General features: G+C 41.8%; 1 protein-coding gene across 1 annotated transcript in view; it reads right to left on the bottom strand.

The window, feature by feature from the left end:
• Nucleotides 1–22378, bottom strand: part of ARHGAP26 (Rho GTPase activating protein 26) — a 533008-nt gene that overhangs the window by 506775 nt on the left and 3855 nt on the right. The window contains exons 2-3 of the mRNA XM_050962626.1: nt 13930–14045; nt 12554–12617 (exon numbers count right to left, since the gene is read on the bottom strand). The gene's annotated coding sequence lies outside the window, so the exon portion shown is untranslated. The remainder of the gene's footprint in view (nt 1–12553; nt 12618–13929; nt 14046–22378) is intronic.

Raw genomic sequence — 22378 nt, 5'->3', positions numbered from 1 at the left:
ACAGGCCAAACCAAAATTCTGATCCAGACCCCTATGCACATTGGGAAAGTTTGGATCAGGAGCTGAGCTCAGAGACACATCTGTAGTCTTGTGTAATTATTTCTCAGATATACGCTTTATAAAAGGATTCCTACAGGCACAGGTTTTCATCATGAAAACCAAAGGCCCTATGCACAGCGGGATCAAAAACACACGAAGTTTCTAGAACAGTGTTTTTGGCTAGAACGGATAAGCGTTGCTTTTGTCTTAAATCTATGCTGCAATGCCTGCTACCAAGTAGCTAAAGGGGATTAGATCCTGATCTTGCAAACATAAAGTCGGTGTGACTACTCACGTGAATAAAGCTACCAAGTGTTCACTGGACTGGGGGTGCTAGTTTGTAGCACAGTTCTGGGGAGAAGATTTTTTCCAGAGATAGTGTGGCTCTTTGAAAATAAATAAATAAATAAATAAAAAGTCCCTGTTCACAAAGACCACAGAAGCCATGGGTGTGTTTAATCATGTAGCCATCACGTTACTGATAACAGTGTGAACAAGGTCTAGAGGTCTGCCATAGTCTGACAGCTAGTCACTTGAATTTTAAAGTAATAAATTCAGGGGAGGAAGTCATGGGGAGGAAACATTCTTCTTCTAAGTGCAATTTGCTTTTTTTAAACAACAAAATGACCTTTCCTTCACTAGTCTGTGCATATGTAAGAATGTCATTTTTTTTTTTAAAAAAAAGCAATCCCCTTCAAACAAAAAGTACAACATATACGTGCACCTCTACGCAACTCAAAAAATCTCTGCTTTGCATCACATACGGTGGTTTTAAATTAGATCTCCTTTTTCTGAAATGGAAAAATCACAGTCAGCATTTGTATATAAATATTATTACACAGCTTGAATTTACAAGCTAGAAAACAGAGCATGCTGCATGACGTGCTAAAAATTCCTTGCTGCAAATTTTTTTAAATTAAAAAAAAAAAACAACAAAAAAACCACTGTTTATACAGTACTTCCAGTGTCACAAACAATGTTCTGCTTACAGCTATTTGTGGTTCAAATAGTTACAGAATCAACGTTTGACTCCAAAATTAAAGTGTAAAGGCAAGAAATCAGTTTTGTTGTAGCTGCTGCTTGCACTCTTCAATATTACAAATGAACTTGAAGACAATTCTAATATTCGGTCCAGACCATTGGGGTGGGGGGATTGGTAGAGAATGCTCTGTGACTACCTGCACATCTGTGAATAGTAATGTTTTAATCAGGAGTGTCAATCATTTCAGAGTGTTCTTCAAAAAGAAACTGATGAAGAGTCCATGTCTAGCTGCACTTGCTCTAGACTAATCCATCACAATAACAGAGGTACATCTTAATTCATCCACAACAAAGCCTAAGAAAACAGTGCAGATTCAATGCCCAGGACTACAGACCTGTTCTTAACCTGGCCTTTCACGAGGCCCGAGCATGGAAGGCGTTGAAGTACACCCCACTGCCCGAGACCCTGAGAGCCCAGGGCTACGAGGTCCAGATACATGCCCTGATTGTGGGAGCTCTGGGCTCGCAGGACCTCCCCCCAACAAGCCCAGTTCTGAGACCATGCCGAGTTGGTCAATGCTACGCCCAGTTCATGGTGTCCGACACTATCAGGTGGTCCAGAGACATTTATACAGAACACATCACAGGACACCGTCAATACCACATTGAGTAATTGAGACCATCGACCAGGGAAATAACCCACTTCCTTCCCTGATGAACCAAGGGACGCACCCCACCCAGGTACTCATTCACTATGCTGATACTGACTTGGACTCCTTATGCAGTCCATGGGTGGCATACCCGAGCACACTTATCCACTGACACTTTAAAAACTCTTCCACCCCAATCTGGGTCTATGCTGGTTATGTGATATGTATGTATCTCTTCGTCCTTGCAACCGATACCTGTAATCCCTCATGACTCAAGCCTGACCACAGATGTACAGTACCTTCCCTCTTAACTTGTGTATATTTAATTTTAAACATTAATTTTAATAAAAAAATTTAATCAGCTTAGCGTATGATAGTCTGATCCTTCAAATACATATTACTGAGTAGAAATTACTACTAAAAGTAGTCAGTGGCACTAGCTGTAAGTGTTTGGGAGAAGCAAATGCTAAGTTCTTTACTGAGAGACTTTAACCTGCTCTTGCACAAAGATGGAGTCAATATTTTAATACTGTAAGTCTTTTCCTTCCCTAAACAACAATACAGCCTGAAGCTGGAAATGCCCATTCCCTACCCAAAAAGATGATAGAGTTAGAAAGGACTTCTTAATTCATCCAATTCTAACCCTCCTGTATCAGATAATAAGGTTTCTGCAGTCCTACTAGAAATTTACCCAATCTCCTCCCCCATCCTGAGAGGCATCCATAGTTAATGATTTGCTTTTAAAAGCCACATATTTTTACATGACTACAATTTGCTCTGTTTTATGTTGAAAACAAAACACTTTCTCTGGTAAAATTAATAATGTAAGAGAAGATGTAACGAGGATAGTCATCCATCCGAGTCTCAGAAGTCATGAAAGCTTTCAATGGGGGTAAAAACAATTACACAAAATGTGTATGGTAAATATGCTAAGTACAGAATAAAAGTTCTTTTGAGTGGATCACAACATTTACACAAAATACATTCCATGCAAAGTTTGAGGGCACAAAAATACAAAATTGTACAAAACCAGTTTTATCTTGATGTCTGTCCTACCTCTGTCAGCATAGTACACGGGTGATATGCTGCAGGAACCAATGCTTGAAAAAGGTTCAGGATACACAACAAGCTCTGATAACACAGTGTTAAGGAATCATGGAGTGCTTAGGAAATTGTAAAACGAAGGAGTCTGGTGCTTTTAAAACTGGAATAGCATACCTAAGTACCTAACAGGGAAGACAACATTCAAGGAGGATTTTACAGACAGAGCTGCGAAGTCCATTGGAATACTGTATAACAAAGGCAAAACATGTGACGTTCACCCCAAACCCAGCAACGTTCTTTTAATTAATATAAAATTAATTATAATTAATTAATTAATTGGAGGGGATAGCTCAGTGGTTTGCACATTGGCCTGCTAAACCCAGGGTTGTGAGTTCAATCCTTGAGGGGGCCATTTAGGGAATCTGGGGCAAAAATCTGTCTGGGGATTGATCCTGCTTTGAGAGGGGTTGGACTAGATGATCTCCTGAGGTCCTTTCCAACCCTGATATTCTATGATTCTGTGATCTCCAAGGGACTAAGACCCTGCTCTTGCTCCCATTAAAGTCAATGGCAAAAACTCCCATTGACATCAGTGACAGGATCAGGGATTGAATACCTTCTGTCTCTAGGTCACCAGCAGAAATCAGGCCCCAGCTGGGTACTGACCAGACACTATTACATCTGATAGCAGTAAAGAGACCTGTGCCAAATGTGTTCGGTTGATTGGGGGGAGGGCGGCGAATTGTCAGTCCAGTTCATAGTAAGCACATGTCCCATTCACAAAAGATATTCTGAATGGGACCCTTCTGGACATTCTCAGCAGTGAAGCCAATGACTGCATGGGATATGAGGAATGAATATTCACCTCAGCCCAGATCAGTTTTTCAGGGATGCTGATAAGGCAGCATGGGGAAGCTTATAACCTGGGCAGCCCCACAGTATCTTCTCATTGGAGAGGATGCTGCCTGCAAGGCCGTCAATACATCACCTTTCACACTGGTTTTATAAAGATATTTTCCTGAAGATTTTGAGGGTGGTTTACCGTATTGATTTCAGTCTGACTTGAGCAGACTTAAAGAGCTCAGTACTGCGAAGAAACCTGTTCTCCAAAAAAGTTCAAAACAAGGTCTACTTTCACTGCTCTCTTGCTAATTTCTGCAGTAAACAACATTCCTTGAAGCTGGTGTAAAATGCATCTTGGACTCTCTCCTCCAAAGCAACATATTGTGACTGGGTTATTATATATCATTCTTCATAAGACTTAGGGAGAAGGGGTGGACATGAACTGTTGCCACACAGCATTAGCAACCATGAGCTAAAGTCGAGAGAGCAAGAGAGCTGCAGAAGTGACCTTTTCTGTCATAATAAATGTTACTAAAAGGTTAGAAAATGTCTGTGTGAAAGGATTTAATTCAGTGTCAAGTCCAGGGGTTGGCAACCTTTCAGAAGTGGTATGCCGAGTCTTCATTTATTCACTCTAATTTAAGGTTTCGTGTGCCAGTAATACATTAACATTTTTAGAAGGTCTCTTTCTATAAGTCTATAATATATAACTAAACTATTGTTGTATGCAAAGTAAATAAGGTTTTAAAAATATTTAAGAAGCTTCATTTAAAACTAAATTAAAATGCAGAGCCCCCCGGACCGGTGGCCAGGACCCAGGCAGTGTGAGTGCCACTGAAAATCAGCTCACATGCTGCCTTCAGCACACGTGCCATAGGTTGCCTACCCCTGGTCAAGTCCATAACTGAGTGGGGGTGGAATTAGGATAATAGATTTAATTCAGCCTCTACTTTCCTTCCGCCTTCCACAGAAATCATTCCAGGAAGAGCAATGCCAATGCCTTCTCATTGATCATTCAGATCCCTGATCACAAACTTCCTTTACATTAATGGGCGATAGTAGCAATGCTCTGCAGCCAAACACGTAATCCTCAGACACTGGAAGGACAAGATCACAGCCTCCAGTGTACAGTCAATTTAATCAATGGCCTGTCTCTTCATTTGAAAAGCCTATATTGTAATATTTAACCAGAGGTTCCAAACAACAGCAGGGCTCCATTGCACTAGGCACTGTCCAATATGTAGATGTTAGACAAATGGGATGCATTCTTAAACAATATAACTCGAAAGAATACAACACGACACAAGTCTAGAGACGCCATTCTCACAGAAATACAAAGCCAGGAAGCTACAAATCTATACAGATATAGGTTTGCCTGGCAAAAATTCGACCCAGTGTCATGCAAGTACCACTGTAAAAGCGTTGTCACAGAATGATTCATTCTGGAACACATTTATCAAACAAGAAAGCCCCTGCCCAATTCACAGGAGAGGAGAATGTGTTTCTGGGCTGAATATCTGCCATAGCCAGGTTAGAGAACACTGTACCCAACTGCAAATGTGAGGAAAGCTCTAAGCAAACAGAATTTCATTCTCCACAACGGAATTTAACCAGGATACAGAAGTTAGCAACAACACTCCTACTTTTATGGAAAGAGTCATGAGATCTATAAAAGTTGTTCCTCTAGCAACACTGTAAGCCCTTGTCTCTTTCCCATGTTTGTGCTACACCTCAGCATAACAGAGCTCCAATCCCAGCTGGGGCCATTGGATGCTCCCATAATAGAAATATTTACTACTCTTACTATACACAACCAACAGATTGATGGCTGAGAGAAATCAAAGTCAATGAAAAGATACACTCCAATCAGACAAACTGGCACAGAAGCCCTTCTTATAAGCCCAAATACCAATCAGCTTCCTTTCTGAGGACTGCTACTCTTAGTCCAGCAAGCTACATATACTGCCTCCAGAACACATACACATCTCATAACAAATGGAGTCAAATTTGCAAAGCTACATGGTGGGGCAATGCGGAATGCATTACTGATCTACATAGCCAAGCATGAAGCTTGATTGTCCTTATCTAATCTGTTACTATGGTGGTATAAAGATATTCAGCCCTCACATTTGATTGCATAATCTCCTGCAGCCATGAATTCCACAGATTAACTATACATTGGGCTCCGTGTTTGTCACGGTGGTCGCAGAAATCATGGATTCAATGGCTTTCTGTGACCTCCATGACTTCTGTGGCGGCCAATGTGGCTGACCCCAGGGCTGCCCATGCAGCTGGTTCCGGGCAGCCGGCTGCTTAGGTGGCCCTGGGGACAGCCACACCAGTTGCTACTCAGGCAGCTGCTGCTTGGGCAGCCCCGGGCAGCTGGCCCTGGGAACCGCCCAAGCAGTGGTCCCAGGGGCATCCGAAGCAGCCACTGCTCAGCAGCAACCAGCAGCGGTCATCAGCAGCAATCCCTGGGCAGCCGGAGCAGCTGCTGCTCAGTGGGCCCTGCCTCCTGGGCCACCCAGGGTGCCCCCCCAAGCAGCGGCCCTCTCTCGGAGCACCCAGCCCCAGCAGTGGCACCCCACCCATGATTTAGTCAGAGGTATATAGTATAAGTCATGGACAGGTCACGAGCTGTGAAATTTTGTTTATTGCCCATGACCTGTCTGTGACTTTTACTAAAAAAATACCTGTGACTAAATGGTAGCCTTAACTACACATTGTGTGAAGCTATATTCTTTTCCGTGTGCTCTAAATTTATCAGTCACTACTTTAATCAAGCAGCTCTTTTTTGTTGTATTGTAAGACAGAACGACAAGGAAGGGTTGACGGATTATACCCTGCACAAATTCTGAATATCTCCATTATCTACCCTTTAGCCTCTCTTTCCAACACACAACCAGTGTCTCTGTCATTACTTGTTATATATAAATCCTTCCACATCTTAACCACCTTTATTGACCTTCTCTGTATCTTTTCTATCTCAGACACTAATTTACTATAAGTAACCAAACCTGGGTATTTGTTTGCATTGTTAAGGAGTACTGATTGAAATAAACAACCTTAAGTAGCAATGAAAGTAGTGATTTTCTATATAGAACGGGGTTACGGGAGAGCAGTGAGAGCTCATGGAACTAGGAAGCTGGGCCATTAGATCTGGGAAATTGGGATCTTCAGCATGATTGGGGAGCTACAGGCAGTGGGAGCCATAAACTTTCTCCAGTGCTGCTTCCTAGTCCCACTGCCAACCTCTATGCCTCACCCTCATTACCTAATGCCTAGCCCTTTTCATTCCATTTCTCTTTGCAATGCTGCCCCTCCCCCTGAAAAAAAGCACCACACCCCAGCTGTTAACCTCGGGTTGAGTGGCACTGGAGAATGGAAACATTTGGCCACACTTCTCATTTCCATCACTTTTCTACTCCAAAACTGGTCATGAAAATCTAGAGCAGTAACTCCTACATTTTAATAGCTCAAGTTCTGATACTTAGCCTGTGTCCAAGAGACAGTAAAGATGAATTACTGAGTGAAATTCGAAGTCTTTTGGAACATTTACGTTCTTAAGTAAGAGGAAGCCAAAGAAACATGAGACTAGCAGGCCAAACTTTTAAAAGGGAGCATTTCTAAATGTTTCCCCTTCTAAAATTTGCACATGCTTTTAGTTACATGAAAATTAAATCGTCCCAGGAAGAGTTACTGTGCCTAATGGAGAGACTGAATTCAATCTTTAAACTGGAAAAATGGAATTTTAGATCTGCTTGGAGTGCAAATATCAGCATTACCTTTACTACAGAGTCTGCATGATGATACGCCATTACAATGTTCTCTGTACTATTGTTCATTACTTATATTCAGGGGCTGAGGAGCACCATTTAAAGGAAGGCATAAATTCCTCCCCCCCCCCCATACACAGCTGACCTTCTCTTCCCCTTTCAGGCACCCCCTCTGCCACCAGCAGCCTGACAGTTCCCTAACCCCCTAGCCCACAAACCCCCAACACCTGTTCTCTCCAAAAGTGAGACAGTGACATTGTTGTTTTTGTAGACATCACAGCCTATTAGTTCCTCTATTTTTTTTTAATTCACCCAAGCATTCTCTTTTGTTTTTTTAACTGATTATGCAGTGTCAGCTCCTCTAACATACAGCACGGACAGATACCTCCACTAAGGTGTGCACAGTGACTTCAGAGAGTCTTTCCTCGGAGTAACCTGCAGTCAGAGTCCACTAAATTTGTATTTTAGACTATTTTTGTCCATGTGCATTACTCTATATTTCTCCACATTGCATTTAATCTGCCATTAGGATGGCTAATCTCCTTCCCTGCCCACTCCAAGAGCATTTAAATCCATCAGGAGTTTCTTGCCATTCTAAAAAAAATTAAGCAAAGTAAATAATCTAAAGTGCAATTGGCAAATTTCACCAGCTCACTCTGCACTTCCTCTTGCAAAGCATCAATATAGTAACTAAATACTGGACCAACAGTGGGACACTTCACTGTTAGCTTCTTCCCATTCTGATGAGCAGCTGCTCATCAAACTCTGTTTCCGGACATTAACCAAAAGAGGGATATCAACCAAAACACTAGCCACCAACCTCCCGAATTTTAGAGGAGGGTGTGGAATTCTGGATCCTAACATTGTAGTGTCAGCCAGTCCTTCCCAAACAATGTAGAGTGCAAAAGAGAATATTGTTATTTATTTTTCTTCAGAGTTCTTTATGTCCACAGTTCAGCACAACACTTAAGCACATTCTAATTGGGAGCACATTAATAGTGCATTGAAGTCAATGGGACAGCTCACATGATTAAAATACCTAGCTGAATCAGAACTTTGTTTGAAAATTAAGTGGGTCACATTCAGTGTCTATTATTTCATTAATTTTCCATTTAAAAAAAAATCAATTTGGAGAGTCCCCACTTTCCTTGCAGAAGCCTCACTGGGTCTGCCCCAGCATATCTGGTTTATCCAGGGAGGGATTATCGTACCCTCATTTAGACTATCAATCATTTTGAGAAAATAAAGCTTATGATGAGGAAAGTTTCCGGGAACTAGGCATGTTCTGTCTAGAAAACAGAAAATTGAGGAGCAGCAGGGCCAGCTACAAAGGGATGATATCAACAGGAAAGGACTCAATTATTCTCATCAGCCAGCGAGGATGGTACAGATAGTCATGAGTTTAAGCTGCAGCAGGGAAAATAGACTTTGAAGAGTCAGAAAAATCTTTCTAAGCACAGATCGGCAATGAACCCAGCTGTCAAGGGAAGTTGTGGACTCACCCACCAGTGCTGAGGACATTCAAGACTAGCCTAGAAACCCATCCATTAATGATGGCTTAGGAATAATTAAATCAGTCCTGCCACAATGCAGAGGGATGGGCTTTATAGTCTCTAGAGAAACATCCAACCTAAATAAGCCTGAAATTGTACGTATATTTCATTGCTTCCCTTGCTTCATGTACAGGGTGGTGGTTCCCCCTTATTCACATTTTCCTTTTAACCTTAATCTCAGTGTTGCAGGCAATTATCCAGCAATTTTAACTGGAGATGAGACGTTGACCTACACGTTTCCTATCCTCCAAATGGTACAGATTTGTATAATGATTTAACACTCATCTTGCTACCTGGAATTCTTTAAATACAAAGGTAGGAATTGACCTGCATCAAACTGTAAATGGAGGCATCTTCTTTGTGGTGGTAATCTTCATATTTTTCTGATCATTATTATGAGACAGCCTCAGTATCATATTTTACAGCGCAGCTCCTAGATCAGCCTTCTTGAACTACTATAAGGTTTTGTTTGTCAGTAACCAATACTTTCCCTTTACAAATTTCACCATACCACTCATTACTACTGTGCAAATGTGCCACCAAAACTTTAGATGTCCAAACTTCTCTTCCTATAGGCTGCAGGTCACTAACATCAGTACATTCCCTGACAGACAGTCAGTAAAAAAAGGAAAACTACAAAGAAAACTAGTAGGTTTAGTAGAAGAGTGGTGCCTAGAGACCTCTACCAAGATCTTAGAGAGAGACAAGGTAGATGAAGTAATATCTTTTATTGAACCAACTTCTGTTGGTAAGACAGGAGCTTTGAAGTTTACACACTCTTCTTCAGGTCTTCTAAGGTAACACAAGTAAGATCTTGTCAGTTCAAAATCAATTTTACAAAAAAAAAGTGTTCAAGGCAAAATAATTGAGAATTTACTTTTCTTCCTTTTCCTGTTGTAACTTCCCAAACTACTCTCCTGCTTCTGTGTTCCTGACTCTGGCAAAACTCCTACTTAAGTCAATCGGAACGTTTCCACAGTAAAGCCTTCTGGATTGGGCCCATGAAGACTTGAATTAAATACTGATATACAGCTGGTTTTAAATTAAAAAAAAAAAGACGTAGATCCTGTGCACGTAGGAAATGCCTTTGAAATCATAAATTTTCCAGCCTGTAAGGTTTCTGTTTTTTCTATGTATATAGTCTGGGTATTTGGAAGAGGGGATGGGAAGGAAATTAGTCAGCAAAATATTAAGGTGTTAAGACTTGGTAATTATATCAAACTAGGCAGTGCTGTAATAGTCCAGCGCTGCTTTGAAGGAGGAAGGGCTGAGTTAAACATTTATTCCACTGCAGCATCCTGAATAGTAAACGAATTAGGATAAGCAAATACAGATAATGCAACTCATTCTGTCAAGAGAGACAGACACACAATCCATCAACACCCCTCACTCCCTTCTCCCCCTCTAGGTGCGGGACTGGCTTTGCAGGCGAGGTGTCAGCTAGAAACCGGTCTCCCCCTCACCCAACCACACACAAAAGGTATCAGTAATGTGCTAGCTAGAAGCAGATTAATTTAAGGGGGTGGGGGTGAAAGCTGTAAAACGAGGTGGGATCCATTTGCCCAGCAGAAATCCCCTTTGGAAATTGCAAGCAACAGCAGCTCCTCTACCGCGGGGGAGGAGGAGGCGGAAAGGAGGCAGACAGTGGGGATGTTTAGAGGAAATTTACAATCATTTCCTCTCTGTGGTTTGGTTACAAATCAACAACATCCTGTTCTTTTGTGAGGCTCAGGGGCGCCTGCCAGGCTGATCGCTGGAGTCCCTTAAAGCCACAGAGCAGCAGCCGCCCTCCCCCCGCCTCTGTGCGGTGCCCCCCTGGGGAAGGGGTGAAAAGGCGCTCTGGAGGGACAGTCACGTTGTTCTCCTGTACGGGCGCTGGTAGATGGAAACGCAACACTTTCCAAATGAAAAACCAGCCGTAGCGCTCGAATGTGCTCCGTGCAAAGTGCCCTCCACTGCCCAGCGCTTCAACCGCCAGCTGGGGGAGATCAGCCTGCAGGGAGCTTTCTGGACAAAACAATCCTGACTTCAGAGGGCTTGAGTCAGTAAATTACAGCGTGCAGGAGGGAGGGAGAGAGAGAGGAGTTTTCACACAAGGTTACACACACAAACACACGCCCCTCCGGCTGTTTACACGGGGGGCAGGGAAAGGAAGCCGAGCAATTGCCACCTCTGTGCGAGGAGGGGTTTGGATTTATGGTGTTGCCTGACGCTTTCCATCACCAGGGTGTAATATATTCCGCCTCAAATTAAAATCACACATCCCGGATAACCAGGGTGGAGTGTAAACGCGCCTCGATCTGTTTGAACCCTGTCGATGTTAATTCGGAACGCACTCTTTCCCCCGTTGTTCCCTAATGGAAATGTATTGTTTTGTCTCCAGCCTATTTTAGCCCTTTCTTTCTAACCCCAGAAATAAATGAATCCTTCATCAATACACGTTCTCGTCTTTTGCCCCAAATCTCTCTCTCACACACACATTTTTTACATTTTAATTGAAACACTTAAACCCAGAAGAAAATACTTAAAGTCACATTATTACAGCCCATAGAGGAGGTTGGGTTAAAACATGCAGCTATTCACAGCCAGCCTTCTGAGAACATCAAAGATCTAGCTCGTAAAATGAATTTACAATTGAAAAAAAAATCAGTAGTTTTACATGAGTACAACCACTTGACTAATTGCAAAGTCTCACTAAAATGCTGGTATTTTAAACCTTCACCTCGGATATACAATTAGCTGCCACCACTAGCTGTTTTGTAACTAAATATATATCCCTGTTTCAATTTGGACATTACTCCATTGCCATAGGTTAGGTCCTGAAATGCAACAGGAAAGGAAAATTCAAGGTGCTTTGGTAGTCAGCAAATGGTTTCAAGCTAAAATGATTTGTACATGTGCATGAAAAAAAAAATATTTAAAGCAACAGCCCTAACATCTTACCTAACAGCCCCAAGCGGATTTTCCACAGCAAAGTATTTCTAAAGCAGGGGAACATAATTTTTGATTGGAGGAATTTAAAAATGAAGCAGCAGAAAATAGGTTTTTGCGGATCAAACCCAATTCTAAAGAAAAAAATATCGGATAAAGGAATTGAAATTGAGTCACTTATGTTTGAGTTTTATATTGTGCTATTACATTTACTGTAGATGTTGATCTATCTATAATATACTTCAATAGCTTAATCATGCTGTAACAAACATGTATTGTCCTCTGCTCTGATCTCAGCATCCATAGCACAGAAAACTTTTGAGTTTTCTCTTGTTATCCCCTGTCAGCCATGTAGTACTGAAATGTAATCTGATTAGAACTGAGTGGGTTCTGCCTGGCATTTTTTTTTTAGTGTCTGCTTTACTGTTAACTAATTAGATCACTGCAACACCAGCTTTGCAGTGAAAAATTCTTTCATGTTTGGAAAAAGTTATAGCACTTTTGTTTAAAATTTAATAGGCTATTGCTTTTAATGAAAGATGCACTATTTTTTCAGATTGCTGTTGATAGTCTGCAGTTATCTTTATGAACTAATGCAGGGATGGGTGACAAAAGCAATCGAGATAGCACTTGTACTTTTCAGGAACACACAGGCCTGCAATTTATTTATGAATGCCTGGAGGCTAGTAAAATGCTGCTTTATGCTTGTTCTGACGTTTTATAATAATATTTTTACCCGATGGTGCTGCATTTGTCAGAGAAGAGGTTTCTCCATCTGGAAATGTGGGGTGTTTTCTTTCCTAAATCACAAATAGAATTATATACATTTAAGTAACAGGTGATAGTGGACACCAGTTTACAGTATCATATTTTGCTTTTGCATATTCTCTTTTTCAGTGCATTTTTTAAAAAGGAAAATATAACTATCATCAAAACTTCTTGTGAATGCATAAAAAACAACCGATTTGTTCCAGATGTGACCAAGTTAAGCAGAAAATGAGCAATACAACCACACTATACATTTTATTATGTAGAGTATAAATTCTGGGATAGGAACTTATTTTTTGTCCCGTGTTTGTACAAACACCTAGCACAATGGGTTCTGGTCCATGACCAGGGATCCTATATGTGATAGTAACACAAACAAACAAACAAACAAAACTATTTCTACCTCCCCACATCCATGTATTTGCATTTGTTCATTTAGTTGCTAGAAATGCCTAAGTCACATGGAGATGCCTGGGAATTCAGCCCACTAATTACGTTTATAAGCAGAATTGTGTTTCTGGAGATTATTGACTTGAGCAGCAAATAAATATTCAGAAAAATATAAAATAAGGTAATTGAGATGATCTAATCAATTTGAGAAACAGAAATCTATTTCTCATACGTCACTGGTTGTTCTATTGTGCAACAGCTGACATTGGTAAGTTGCCCAGTAATCAACAGTCCCATCTATGGATGCTGAGTGGGTTCAGTTTCAGTCTTGGGGTCTATGGCTACAATATCCACATCAGAAGGGGGACTCTGCCTGGGGATGAGATGGGTTATTCTGCCAACTTGTGAGCCAAAAAGACCCACAGGTCTTCTCTATGTCCAGTAACCTCAAAAAAAGAATCCCCTTTAATCATTACAACCGAGCAATGTCTCTTCCCTACTACGTGGGCACTACCCAAGTACGATACATGGGTTTGTAATGCTATGTCTAAGGTCTTTCTCTTGCTGGGTTCCAGTTGCAGAACTTCCATTGAACTCAATGGATTTTTGCCTTAAGTCAATGGCAAACCATGTTGACAATATTTTTAGCCTAGCTCAGATTTTCATATTGAGACCCAGCCAGAACACAGCAGCTATACATCAGCTTGAAAAAAGGAGACCAATATTTCACAGGAGTGTTGAACCTCAGTTGTTCTCCTCCTAATACTAGCAACATTCTGAAAAGCAAAAATCAGGAAGTGAGCATGTGCAGCTAGAATTACTAGGCTTCCACGCAAGCCAAATATTATATCCACTATCATCTAAAATTATACAGCCCAGTCTCATAAATACTTGCACACATGAAGAATCCTATTGGAGTCAATGGGGATTCCTCACATACAGAAAATTACTCACATGCTTAGGTGCCTGCAGAATCAGGTACACTGTGACTGCAAAAAAGGAATAGCACCGTCTTATACGGTTTATCCTCAAAGACTTTATTTGGGGGGATATTAGCATGAGACAGGAGCCTGTAATAGAAATCACAGGGAACTAAGCAAATATAACACGTGCTTTGGAAACCAGTATTTCCCATTGATATAAGCACCTCTCATCTCAAAGGATCCGAGCTTACTCAGAGCATGTAAGTACACTACTCTGTAGAGTATCAGTCTGTGCCTATAAAATGTAAGTTCTTTGAGGCAGGGAACATGTCATGTGCTTGACACAGCTTCCCAACTGCACAGCATTATGTACAACCAGGCTTGGTTTTGTTAAAAAAAAAAAATCTAAGAAACTGGTGTAGTATCACACAACAGAACAGCACCATGAGCCCATTCTGTTCTAATGCATCATCCCATAACCCTCGTTCTAGGGGCAGAAACGCCATGTTCTCCTTCTCCACTCCTGAAGGGATACCCAGGCAGCCAGACTCACATTCGCTTTTTGATTAAGATTCAAGAATGAAATGGAGTATGTGCCTATAGTCAGGTAAGGCAACAGAACAAAACAGCAAGGGAAGGAAGGAAACAAAAGAGTTAGTGTTTATTATGCAAAACAAGATGTGACTTATCGGATGTGAGTAATGCCAGGATACGAGCAGCAGGTCCCCGATGAGGGAAGAGGAAAACCCAGAGCTTTCATCTGCACAGCAGAGGTGGACAAATGTCATTTCTCCATTTGTAAAATGGGGATAATGGTACATAGGGCTGCCAGGCTTCAATGCAGAAATGTTTGCCAAGTCATTTGAGAACCTTAGTTGGGAGAAAGCTGGGCTAGTACTATTTGGTATTACCCTGACAATAGGTGACTCTTTCATTGATGCCAGACTCCTTATCAATTCTGTGCTGCATGCTGGGATATTTCAGACCCCCTAAGGTCCAGTGGAGGCTTTGGGGTCCTACTGTTGCAGAATTGAGAGGGCCAGCAACCTACCACCTCTCTAGAACCATACTCATCGGATGCTGCCACTACCAACATCTCTCTAAAGTGAGAGCGGATGGAGGTTTGCCTCCCAGAACAGAGAGCCTGAGGAGGTTCGGTTCTAGATCGTCAAGCTCTCTGATCTAAAGAGAATGGCACAAGATGCAGTAGAAAAGGAAAGTGGTATCATTATGGCACTGGGGGAGGCTAGATGAGGGGAGAGAGAGAGCCGTTAGCTGTCCCTGACCCTCTGGGACTCATGCAAAACTCATGAAATGTTTGTGTGAGCCGTTAAGAGTTTCATCTGGCTCTCATCTCTATGCAGCACCATTTCTACCATGGCTAGCCTTCTAACTGGCTTCTGTATGTTAGCCTAGATCTGGCTGTAGCTGAAGGTTGCAGATCTATACTTCTGCCAAACTGGGGGCCAGTGTTTCACCTGTATCTACTACATTGCCAATTCAAAACAGACTTCCTGCTAATTTATTTCCCAGCCATAACAGACCAATATGCTAAAAATTGTTAACAAAACATAAAAGAACGGGGGTGAGGGAGATGGAATAGTCTGATAGACTATTAGAGTCAAACAATTTCTCCAACATAGATCTGACCAATACGTTCAATATTATGCACTGAAGATAAGCACTCCCAATTTCGCCTACCTGATTTATTATCAGAATCACAAGATGCACCCAGCACAGAAACATATTATGCTTGAGGAACATGGACTGCAATATTTTGCAGCAGAGTTAAAGCTATTTCCAAGCATGTGGCATGGCTTCTCACTGACAGAGATTGCACGTTGCAGGCTAAAAGCCAGGATATGAGATGCCTCTAGGAGTCAAGCCATAAAACACTGCAACCCCCTTTCCTCACTCATCCCCTCCCCCATTTTTAACAGGAGGTTTCCATTCTGCAGTTTCCCTTTAGGTACTGTATTTGGAAATGGCTAACAAATAATAAAAAAAGAAAAATGTTCTCAGTATTATATCTGCCACAGATGGCAAAACTGCCTCTATGGGTGTTCTTTGCTTTCCAAAACGAAGACCAAATTTTTAAGTAGCTGCTTTCTTGCACAGTTGTTTGCATTCACACTCACTGTGATTATGCATGTAAATTAGGTACTGCATGTGCAATTTACTACTTAGAAGTTGAACTGGCCACTCCGGCACACAAGTATCCCATATGCATGCTGAATGACCATAATGCTATAAACCTGCCAGGAGGGGTCCCAAATCTTCATGGAGGACCCCAAAGGGCTAAATTCTGTATGCGTGTCTTGGAGTTAGCTTAAAGATGATAAAATGCAAGTAGCCAAAGATTTCCCTGTTGGCTACACATCTGAAATGTCTTGACAGCATAAATTATGCCAGGGTAGTCAATTATTTTTTCTCAGGGTATAGTCAAGGTCCAGACTCCAGAGAAAATACTAATTTAAAAAATAATAATAAGTAAATAAAAAGATGTCAGGGTCCATTCAAAAGCATCTGACCATCTGGATTTGGCCCACGGTCCATCTATTGACTACTCCTGAATTATGCATTCCCCGGGGAGTTGCAATTTCACTTAGTAGATTGCCTTCACATTTGCCTTTCTCAAATGGTCAATTAGGAACCAGGCATTTCCTAGAACTGCCCACTACGGGCCAACATGCAAATACCACTTTTTGGAGACCTGCCAGCCCACAATCTCTGAACATGCAGATCTGGAGACCCATATCAGAAAATCAGCCGCTCCAAGGTGAACTGGGAAGGAGATTGCTGTCTGCTAGTTAAACACTTCACTTAAACCAAGTTCTCCTGGCCCAGCCGGATTCTAGCTACAGAAGGGAGTGGGGAGGAAAGGAAAGACATTTGTCTGACCTCTCTGAGTATTAACAAGCCCACAACTTTGCTTCCTTTTACCTGTATCTGCTAAAATGTTTACATTTGTTTTGTTCTTGTGTAAAGTGCAGGCTCAAATGCTCTCTCTAGCCACAAACCAGGCAATGGCAGTATAAGGGTCCTCCCCCAGTCTAGTCAATGTACCTCAGCCATGTTATGGCATGGTGGAGTTGGTGGCATTGCAACATCACACTTGTTCACTGAGCTGAGATCACTAAACCCTTTTCATATACAAAAGGATAGGAACTGCCCACACTAGATCAGAACCATCTATCTAGTGCAATAGCCTGTCACTGACCGTGGCCAGTATCAGCTATTTCACACAAAGGTGCAAGAAACCTCACAGTAGGCATCTCTAGGATAATCTACCCCCAGGGAAAGTTGACTCCAGGACAAAAGCCAACCACTGCTGCATGAAGCAGGAAGGTTTATATCCCTTCCAAAATTCTTTCCTATGTACTATAACAACTCTGGCTACTCTTGTTAGCCATATGAATGGATAATCCCATTTTGAACCCTACTACACTCTTGACCTCAGTGATACCTTGTGGCATTTGGTTCCACAGGCTAAATGTGGATTGTGTGAATAAAGTATTTCCTTTGGAAAAGTCTGAATTTGCCACTTTTCATTTTAATAGACTGTCAGACTGAAAGATGGCAAATTCAGAAGTGATTATTGATTTTAATGTGATTTTAACTGGGGGGGGGGCGCTAATCTGCTCCACCAAACAGACATCAGTCAGTGGTAACTGAACTCCGTGCTGACGGTCTATTACAGACTGTTCTGGAGCACTAAAAAATGGAAGCCTGTATCAGCCCAAATGGAAAGAGAGGCATCTGGGGGCCAACACTGGAGCTGTTTTGGAAGGGTGCTTGGCTTTTTTTCAGTAGGTCTAACACAAATGAAGTTGTAGTTCTAAATCACAAAAGATCAGGCATGGTTAGTGCCTCTGAGAGCACAAACACACTTGCAAATTGTTTGTTTTTTTTTAAAGGAATTAACTCAATTTGTGTATTTATTATTTTGTTTAGTTTCTCATTCCCAGCTGTAAAACTGATTCTTTATAAAATTAGCCACAGCATGGTAAACTGGAATGTAACCTTTAAAAAAACGTGTGTGGGGGGATGGACATTCCTCCTTATATGGAACTTTAACTTTTGAGTTTTTAAAAATGCAAGTGTCCTTTTTAAATATAAACACTTTAAAAAAAACAAACAGTTCTTAGCAGTGCACTTGATATATATGCAGGGTACAGGGGTAATTATGAAACTCCCTTAAGCCTTCTGCAGTTATCAAATTATTGCCCATTTACCTTGGTGGTTTCTTCATTCAATGGCTTTTATTGTAATCTCCCTTTGAACAATTTACCAAGGGTCCTGGTGGATTCTCCATCACTGGCAATTTTAAAATCAAGATTGGGTGTTTTTCTAAAAGATCTGCTCTAGGAATTTGGGATGGAGGAGAGGGGAGTTTTATGGCCTGTATTATAAGGACTAATTGACCACAGTGGTCTAATGACAGCAACCATAAGACATTGGGAAACACAGCTCTCTGAAAATGCACTAGCTAGGGCCCACTCTTCTGCTCTTTTTGGAAATTTGTGCCTGTAATTTGGATAATTCTGCCTATGTCCATACAGCTTGAGGGGTGACCTTCCATTGTCTACAGTACTCAAATGTGCAACACGCAGAAAGGGTTTCATTATGTGAGCATTTGGCATTTGAACACACACACACACACACACACACACCCTCACTCAGCTTGATGAATTGTCTCATTAGACTGACCTCACACTTGGTAAGGCAACTCACATCTTTTCATGTATTTATACCTGCTCCTGTATTTTCCACTCCATGCATCTGATGAAGTGGGTTCTAGCCCATGAAAGCTTATGCCCAAATAAATATGTTAGTCTCTAAGGTGCCACAAGGACTCCTCATGGTTTTTACAGAATCAAATGTCAGTGCTCAGGAACTTTCTGCTTGATAAGTGGCAAAGCTGTCAGAAATGCGCTCCCTCCTCGTCCCTTGGCCATTTAGTTCCAGGAGTACTTAGCACTCACCCGAGGATCTCAAAGTTTCCTTTACGCACAATAACTAATCACTAATGGCTGAAAGCCTTTGCTGTCGCACAGGTGTAATTCATAAAGTCATACATGTAAAAAAGCCAAGGGAGGCTGAGAATTAAAAAAATGGACAGGAAGAGACTGTGAATCCCAGTGATCATGGAACCTGGGGATATCCTAAACAAAAAGAGCCATGCTAGTCACTGTCTCCATCAATTAAAACTGTAGTCAATAGACATTCTAGGCTTCAGAGTGATGTTTGAGGTTATTGCATATGCTGGGTGTGTTGTTGATGACTATGTTCTGCTGGGAGAGTTGTGTGGATTTGCATGAGTGGTGAATTAAGGGTTATGCTGCAAAGAGAGGCTGTGTGCATGTTTGGGATTAGTGTGCGCGCTGGTTGTATTATTGCGTGGGGGTTGTGTTGTGCTGGGAGAGTTGTGTGGATGGCGAGTAAGGGGTTTGTGCTGTGGTGAGAGGCTGAGGTGTGTTTGGGGTTAATGTATGCACTGGTAGTATTGCGAGAGTGGTTGTGTTAATTTGTCTGGAGGAGTTGTCCTGGGAGATTTGTGTGGATTTGCATGGGAGATTTGTATGTGGGTTGTGTTCTGCTGAGAGATTTGTGTTGGTATGTGTGAGGAGCAGTTGGGCCAAGTAATGTACCATCTGTGCAGTCTTCCTCATATAACCAATTAAACTGTTGCATGCAAATTAGCTATAGAGTAAAAGGGTGGTGATTGGTTGAGTTACCTCTGCTATCACAATGGGCTAGGGGGGTTGACAAGGCATAGATGCTTGCCTTACTGTAGCTGTACACTGCATGAATGTAATTCAGAAAGTCAAGATGGCTGAGAACTTAAAAACTGGATGGTAACAGACCATGAAACCCACTGATGATTCAACCTGGTGATACTCAAATAAACAAAACGAGCCCTCAGCCATGCATATACCTGTTTCTTTCGTCCCATGCTCACTCAACAGATATAATACTCTACAGTGACATTCATGGAATATTATTATATAGACCACAGGTAGCCACATTAATGCAGAGCACAAAAATGCCCATTTCAGATGTCACTTGTAGTCTATTGCTAAATTAATCCTATGCACAATACCAGAACCTGAAACTGTATTGTCATCTGAAGCACAAGCAGGAATAATCCAAGTACAGAATAGAGACAGTAGAGCAGAAACAGAGTCATATGTCTGCCACTCATCAGGATTTCCTCTTTTACATCCTGAGCATCTGCTGAAGTCAAAGGGAGATGCACGTCACAGCATCTCTCAGGGTTTGGCCCCAAATGACCAAATAGAAATGTCTAACCTCTGCTTTTTAACATAAGGCCAGTTGGTTATGGGTTGAAATGCCCACAAAGACCACACCCCCTTTATCTCTATGGACTGTGGAACGGCAGGTAGTGCACCAACCATCAAAATGTACAGAACCTGTGCAGCAGGGCCAGCTTTAGGCCTATTCCACCAATTCCCCTGAATCGGGCCCCGCGTCCAGTGAGAATCCCTTCCCTGGCTAGAGGCGCCTTTTTAATTTTTACTCACCTGGCGGCGCTCTAGGTCTTCGGTGGTACTTCAGTGGCGGGTTCTTCGCTCGCTCTGGGTCTTTGGCTGCCGAGGACCTGGAGCGAGTGAAGGACCCGTCGCCGAAGTGCCGCTGAAGTCTCGGAGCACTGTCCAGTGAGTACAAGCCCCAAGTGTTTTTTCACGTTTTTTTTTTAGTTATCCCTGCTGGGGTCCCGCCGAAACTGTTCGAATTGGGCCCTGCACTTCCTAAAGCTGACCCTGCTGTGCACTATTTTCTCTCTCAATGGAACTGCCTGGGTTGTGAGCACAGAGTTTTTCCCTGGATGTTTTGTAATTCTCTCTCTCTCTCACTTTAAGTTTGATTTTGAAGTCACTTGCCCCAAATTCTAACCTTATTCACTCATTTTTCTTCTCCACATGACAAGGTTTTCAAAGCAAGTTCATATCAAACGTCAAGTTCCATTCCTTCTACTGCAGAGGAACCTTCTGAAACAAAGCTTCCTTCTGAAACATGTCCCACACACCAAACCAGCACATGCAACATGCAAAAGTACAAATATCTCCATAGCCAAACTCTCAATGCACCAAGAGGACGGAACGCAATAGAGGATGGATCAGATCAATACAGTTTTGTTAAAATACACAAGTGCCTCAGTTATAGGGCCTTCATTTGTAATTTGAGCCATGACTCAGAATGGCTTCTTTCAGTTGTCATTTAGTTGGAAGCTTCCCAAGGACATATTCAGACTCAGGGAATGGTGATCTTGTCAAACCAAAGACATAAGTATTGGGGTTTGGGGAATGAGTTGCATTGGCTGCACAAACATTCACTATAAATAAAATTCCAGTAAAAGAATTAATGACCTGGGGACTGGTAGTCTAGAAGCAGCACGATGCCTCACAATGATCTGGTCTCCCTCACAGCAGCAGAGCTGGTCTTACAATATTTCCAAGAATATGCCAGAATAGTCTAAGGGACGCTAATTTGTGTGCAATGCACATATGGCAAAATTCTCCCACTGCAGGGGCTTGAATGAGAATCTGTGCCCATTTAAGATGGATGTTTAAATAGGGATTAAGTGATGCATTAAGTTTTATGCGAGCAATTAATTTATGGCATAAGAAAGGAGAAGCTTTGTGCCACTAGTATTTCCAATTCTTGCAAGTTTATCACAAGCCTCATGACAGTTGACGATTTTCTTAAAGCCTCAGCTCCTGCAGTCATGTGATTAAGTGAGAAACTCAGCTTTCATTTAAATAAAAATAGAGTAGTAAACTTCAGTGCTCATGGTTGCAGAGAAAAGTTAAAAAAAACCTAAAGGGTTAAAAAAAGAGAGGACAAATAAAAAGAACCCAAATGTATTATTTTAATGTCATTATTATTAGGTCCATCTCATGATCTTTGAAGGCCTGACTCCTGATTTGTGTGCTTGGGGTTTGCAATGCTAGGCCAGTATTGCACAAGCCCAAAGGTGAGCTGCTACCACAGGGATTGATAGCATTGAAGAATCAGAATATTCAACTCTGGAGTGAATGGAGAACTTGATGTAGCTCTTGAGGAATTGCTCCTGGCCAAAGCTCAGAGCAAAGACAATGAGCTCCTAAGTAGGTCACCTTCCAGTCATGCACAGGCATGAGTGGGATTTGGGGGAAGGAAAGGGAAACAAAGGAGGAAATATTCTCATTTTCCCAAAAATATACTTTAAAAAAAATCTTATTCCTGATTCAAGTTGTATGGATACCAAGAATACTGTAAACTATTTCTAACTGTTCTCTCCCTAGCACTTGGGGACTAATCTTTTGCTTCCTTTGTTAGGCGCAGTGGGTTATCCCTGATGGGCTCCCCTCTTCCGTGTTCCATTGTTAGTGCTTATATCAAAGATTGTATGCTCTTGTTGTGCTGTGCCTATAGTTATACGGTTTAATTATGGCATCAGCCTTCTTTGATACAAC

The sequence above is a fragment of the Gopherus flavomarginatus genome, chromosome 7, assembly GCF_025201925.1.
Source record: "Gopherus flavomarginatus isolate rGopFla2 chromosome 7, rGopFla2.mat.asm, whole genome shotgun sequence".
NCBI classification, from domain to species: Eukaryota; Metazoa; Chordata; order Testudines; family Testudinidae; genus Gopherus; species Gopherus flavomarginatus.
The sequence above is the reverse complement of the archived record's forward strand: the minus strand, read 5'-3'. Positions and strand labels throughout refer to the sequence as shown.